General features: G+C 34.3%; 1 long non-coding RNA gene across 1 annotated transcript in view; it reads right to left on the reverse strand.

The window, feature by feature from the left end:
• The window catches only part of LOC106873195 (uncharacterized), an 18,139-nt gene extending 16,942 nt beyond the window's left edge, over window positions 1-1,197 (reverse strand). Inside the window, exons 1-2 of the long non-coding RNA XR_001409849.2 lie at window positions 1,133-1,197; window positions 726-866 (exon numbers count right to left, since the gene is read on the reverse strand). This is a non-coding gene — a long non-coding RNA (uncharacterized LOC106873195). The remainder of the gene's footprint in view (window positions 1-725; window positions 867-1,132) is intronic.
• Window positions 1,198-6,803: the final 5,606 nt, after the last annotated feature.

Genomic DNA, 6,803 nt, shown 5'->3' on the forward strand with positions numbered 1-6,803 from the left:
TATATATATATATATATATGCACGCACAGAGAAAGAGATAGTGAGCGAAATGAACAGATAGATAGATAGATAGATAGATAGATAGATAGATAGAGATATAAAGAGACAAACATGTATATATCCATGTGTGTGCGTGCGTGCGTGTGTGTGTGAGTGTGTGTGTGTGCGTGCGTGTGTGTGTGTGTGTAGTCTTCTCTCCTGAGAAATTTGAAAGATATAAGAAGACCGTCAATTCCATGACACTTGCATACGTTTAAGAGGAGAGAAAACTACGTGAAATACTTTATGTGGATTCTCGACTAACTAGAAATAGCAGCTAATTCTCCTGTATATCATAACCTAACATTCTCTCGTATAACGTAAACTAATCTTTGAAAATAGAACAGAAGACGATGAGTGATGTAGTCTTATATATCATATAGCTGTAAAATTGGTCGGCTCGAGACTATAGTAGAAGACACTCGCCCAAGGTACCACGCAGTTGGTCTGGACCCAGAACCATGTGGTTGAGACGCAAGCTTCTTTATTTCTTTTAAATTGCCATAAAGCCATTACATAGAAGGGGACACTACAATACATGTGGGGACATATAAAAATTAAAATAAGAATATGATGCTATGAATGTCACATGAAAATGAACATGAAAAGCATTAAAATCAAAATATTAATATAATGATACATGAATGATAACTGAGAAATGAGAATATGAAAAGTTTGTTACTCACCCCACACTGAGTAACACCACTCGCTACCTCTGAGTCCTGAGTCCTCTTTAGTCTTTGATCTAGTCTTTTGTTTACCGTTTTCCCCATCGCTGGGAGAGGTCTTCTAAATTTTGTGGTGTCTTTTCTTTCTTCTTTTTTTTCCTAAGAGGAGAGAGGGTGCGTGGGTTTGGTGTCTGAATGGATGCAAATATGTTCATTATATTTACACTAGGAAGCTATATAGTTCGATGTTAGTTATTAACTAGATAACAAAGTTACGCAATATAATTTTTTCACGTTTTCTCTTTTTTGGTGGGGTTACTACGACATAATTTAAAAGTGAACCTAAAATAAAGGTGGTTCTTCGTGCGATTCTCAATGCTAGCAAACATATATATGAAGTGACATTAGATAGACAGTAAACTGACCTTGTATAATTGATCGGGTCTCTCTGAACGTACATTTTCCTCACACGACATACACCGTTGTTGACTAAAAATATACATATATATGACTTTTTTCTTCTCGAGCACAAAAAATAATGCCAAAGGAAAATAGACGTTACTTTAAATGAATTGACGTCAAAGTATTACTGTTAACTAATGTAGCTTCTTTAATATATTCCTACTTACTGAAGTATGAAAGATAGAGGAATTAAAATTAAAGGTAAATCAAATGAAATCTGAACTCACAGTCTCGCGAGTTCTGACTAAATAGTGAAATGAATTTACTTGAGATCTCTTTACATTGACTATCATGAAAGAAACATTTCAAGTTCATCAAGTCGGTTGCACAGCCATATTTCATTTCTACAATCATCTTCCATTAAGCTTGTAAAACCTTTGTCTCTCCCATTCCATCCATCATTAATTGTAAGATAAACTATCGATGACCCAAGTAACATCATTATTTCTTAATTACCTATCACACAACTAAATGACAAATTAGAAATCTCAACAATTCTTGCTATTTCATACCAAAAGGTATTTACTTCAACTCGCACTATACGATTGCTCACACGATTCGATGTTTTACCGCTGAGGTTCGATTCTACCCATTAGCTTTGCGAAATATTCATTGATTTATGGGCCATAAGGAATAAACATACACAACTACACGTTACCTCACAATCACGCATATTCACATGCTCACACGCACACACAAGCTTACACACATACACACACACAAACTTACAGATACACACACACGCTCATACACACTCACATATAGACGTCCATAGAGTGTATATGATATTTGCCTGGAGACCCATACAGATTAGATTAGAGGTACATAATTAGAAATTATAATTTATCGTATTATGAAAATGATATATAAATTATCGAATGGCACACTATATTCCTGGCATTTATTGAATTGAATCAGAAAAGGTCAAAGGTAAAATTGTGGTATGATTTTAACATTGCATGTTAAGTGACGTAATGAGTAATTGTAGATAAGATCTAGAAATTGCATTGGACCGTTGTAGTGCAAGATATAAATATCAATAAGGCAAGGCTGATATACTTCCAACTCTCTTTTGAAACCACATCTACTATATGTGTGAGTGTGCGTGCGCGCGCGCGCGAGTATATATATATATATATATATATATATATATATATATATATATATACTTGCGTGCGCGCGCGCGAGTATATATATATATATATATACATATATATATACACATGTATGCATTTATCTTTGTAGTTATGTATGTATGCATGTACTTATGCAACGCATTTTGCAAAGACGTGTCAATCCTTGATGCTTAGTTCGAAGGAATGGAAAACGAGTTGCTAAATTCTGTATAGAACCTAAATTGATAACGATGTTCAAAGAAGAATTCAATACTAAATAGGTATTCCTATTCGACATATGGATTGTATGAACTTATTGTGATATGTATGGCCACACGTTTGATCTGCAAGTGAAATATTCTTAGTATTTAGTCTCTTCAACAATGATACCCATTTTATTATATTTCATCTGTTTAAGGGTTTCTAGTTAATCTCTATTTATCAATTTCCCCCGGCTTTCATCTCTTGTGTCAGGCGTTTGTTGTCAAGACGTTTAATTCTAGTGTGCAGCAAGAGAATTTCTCCCGATTCCTAAGACATAAAATCTGGTGTAAATATTTATTCATTATATTTCCTGTGCTCTCCCGTTCTATATTTATATTGGTTAATTTATATTGACCAAAAAGACACTCGGGTTTCAGTTGCACAAGATCTTGACTGTGTCGAGAAAGATGAAAACTTTACGTAGGCCTCTGAACAGGTATCGCCAAGCTTCTGACAAACTTTGATGCAGATTTTCTGCTCAACTTTGTCTTTATCAATACGACGACCACAAGCTACACACCTTTCTTCCAAGCACTGCTGTAATTAATTTAGAAGTAAATTTAGTAGAAATTATTAAGTTTTCCTAATTTAAAAATTATTTGGTACTAGACAAAGAACGTTTATGATATGATTTTGATAATTTTGGTTCTGTAATGATAATTGCGCCATTTCTTCTGAATTCCCGGAGTTTTTCGAGAGACAGAAGCACATCTGTTTCATATACATACGTGTGTGTGCATGTGTCTTTGTGTGTATGTGTGTATATGTATGTATGCGCATATACATGTATGAAAATATGTATTTAATTTATGCGTGTATGTATATGTATGTATATATGTGTATGAAAAAATATATTTATATAAAACATACATGTGACGTATACATGTATCTGTGTGTGTGTTTCTGTTTGATTTTCTCTCTCGTATACATATACCTGTGTGTATGCGTATGTAATACATATCACCATATATTTAAACCTGTTCGAGTTTTGCAATAATCGACAAAAAAAGAAACAAACTTCTAAAATTGTATCCATAAAAGTTTGATGAAATTTTGTATACAGTCAAATTATAGTCAACTAAAAGTAGTTATCTGAAGGTATTATAATGTATATCTAATGACTTTGATGATTTAAAGCTACAAAAATATAGAAAAACTATCGATACAATTTTCTTAATAAGATAAACTGCGTTGTAACGTAATACTCTGCTTTACGTTCGTAATGCTAGCAACAAGATATCTTACTTCAGTAATGGCATAAATTGATAGAACTTATGTAATGTAAGCATACCTTTGTGTGTACATATATATGTGCAAGTGTATAAATATATATATGTGCATGTGTGAAGGGTGTATGTGTGTGTATATGCGTATGTATGTATGTATGTATATATATGTATACGTGTACATGTTTTATAGAGAGGGATATATATACATATATGTGTGTGTGTGTGTGTGTGTGTGTGTGTGTGTATACACAGGGAGGGAGAGAGAAAAGGAGAGACAAAGAAAAAAGAAGGAAAAAAAGAAAGACAGGAAGGAAGGAAGAAAATCACAGGCAGACAGACATAGATAGATAGATAGATAGATAGATAGATGGATAGATAGATAGATAGATAGATAGATAGATAGATAGATAGATAGATAGATAGATAGATAGATAGATAGATGTGTTGCTCGTGAGCGCGCGCGTGTGTATATGTGAGTATGCATATGTGTATTTGTGTGTGTGTTTGTATGTGCCTGTGCGTTATGTGTATGACTGTGTTATCGATATGCATTTTATTATTGATCAGTCAGTAAAGCCGGAATGATAAAGATGTAGGGCTCACCAGGTTTTGAAATCAAGATATCACGATCTGTACGCTTTCCGTAATATACCAATGTGATGGTAATATCAGAAAACCTGCGGAGAACCGAATATCTTATTGTCCAACTGCTGTGTTTCATAATCAATTTCTTTTGAAGTGGGCGTGAAGCTAATATCGAAAGTAATTTGTGGCACGAGTACTATACATCAAAAGTAACGGGTTGAAGGAGTACGTGATTCTACAGCAATATATCAGAGGAGTACATCCTTCAATACAATATATTACAAACGAGTGTAATATATTGTGTTGAAGAGATTGGGCAAAAGATGAAAAAAAAAATAGAAGATTTTTATAGCAAAGAATATTTTTAAAAAACATATAAATAATCATTATGAAGTAATTAAACAATGATTAACATTATTCTAATTATTTGACTTGAAGGAAGAATGTTTATGCTAATTGTTTTTACTCCTTTTGTTATCTTATGAGTGAAACATAAGTTTCAAGTTACATACCGGTGTAGAGATGATATGGGAGAGCACTCCAGGATACACAGTTGAAACGTGTTGTTTGAAGAAGAAATGATTTCAGAGCACTATCTTCGTGAATATTAACAGCGAAGCTTGTATTTATATAGGAAATGTAAGGAAATGTTGAAATACAAAGTCCAAACTATTTGGAAGCGAGAAAAAGTCTATATTTGTCAATAACGCACACACAAAAACACATCGTTGTATTTTATAGATATATATATATGTGTGTGTATGTGTGCTTGTGTGCACATATGCATGTATGTCTATATATATATATATATCTATATATATATATATATATATATATATATATATATATACACACATTTACATATGCACGCACACACACGCGCATATGAATTTATAAATATATATGTGTTTGTGTGTGTATATATATATATATATATATATATATATTCTTATATATTGATAGATAAATAGATACATACATACATACATACATACATACATGCATACATACATACATACATACATACATACATACATGCATGCATGTACATAAGTATATTCACTTGCATATGCGCATTACACTCGCACTTATACACACGCACTCAATGATATTTCACTACCCTACTCCATATTGATAAGAGCAGCTAATAGAAAGAAGTAGTTTGACATTTGAAAACCTGTTATAACCTATCACGGCTTTTTGTGAAGAGGTCAGCTTAGGAAAGGTTAACACGACTCTCACTCTTTCTCTCTGTCACTTTCTTTCTATCACTTTCGCTTTCTCCCTCTCTCCCTCTCTTTCCCACACTCTTCCACTCTCTTTCTGTTTCTTGCTTTCTCCCCGTCTGTCCCCTTTCTCTCCCTACTTTTCTCGCTTTCCTTTCCTCTATCTCTTGAATCTTCTCAAGGGGGATTAACATAACTAGATTGTTGATACTCCTTAATTGACTATCATTCTGAATATCCACAAAAACAAAAGCATCAACAAAGCAAACACGAGGGAGCATCTATGCCGTCTCTTAGCATTGCTAGAAATAGCAACCCAATCTTCTTCAAATCAAACGAAGCTATTTTACGAAATAGAATAACATAAAATGCAAGCCCATTTTTTAAAACATGTATTGGATAAGGTGGCCCTAGATGCGTAAACGAAGTGTTCAATTCTTAGCAATAAGAGCAACAAAGGCGACAACAATGATGGGGAAGTCAATAATGACAAAGTAACAGTAACGCCTGACCGAATGTCAATAGGTTTCAACAAGAGCGCTTTAAGTGGTTGCTCGAGTTGACATATATAAATACTTACAGTGGTGGGTACGGTCCCGCTAATCCGATAACAGCTAATTAACGAAGCTAACTTTTCGTTTAGCGTATTAACGTTATCACTAACTTTTGAAGTCGTTAGCGCACCAATTAGCTTCTGCTGACAAAATTCATACGCTTGTTCCTGTCTGTTGTGGGCGTATCTAGAAGAGTTCGTTAGGCAGGCTATTAGATGATTACGTGTACACATGACAAGACGTGACTGGTCGACGCAGCAGCAGCAAGCTGAGCAGCACTGTGTAATTCTGCACTTTCAAGTTGTGTTCACTTACGACGTTTTCACATTACAAACAATCTTACAGTGTTAGCGACAACAGCGTATGATATTGGCTTATCAAGTTATCGCTTATCGTTATGAAAGAAGACGTTTTTCTTAATCCCGAGGATGAAGGGCCTGTTGAGGAGTCTGCAACGGCTGTGAGTGAGGCAGAGGTCACTCACAGGAGTCTCAGAACTCGTGGGCCCACATGGAAGACTAATTTGTCGTTATCGATATGAATTCAATAGGCTGGGTAGAGTGGAAATATATGTTTATTATATGAAAACAAAAAAGATTGCCTTCTCAAAGATCCGCTCTGAGTTAGGCTAACCAACATACACAGACTATTAATGTATGTG

This window comes from Octopus bimaculoides, chromosome 10 (assembly GCF_001194135.2).
Source record: "Octopus bimaculoides isolate UCB-OBI-ISO-001 chromosome 10, ASM119413v2, whole genome shotgun sequence".
Lineage (NCBI taxonomy): Eukaryota > Metazoa > Mollusca > Cephalopoda > Octopoda > Octopodidae > Octopus > Octopus bimaculoides.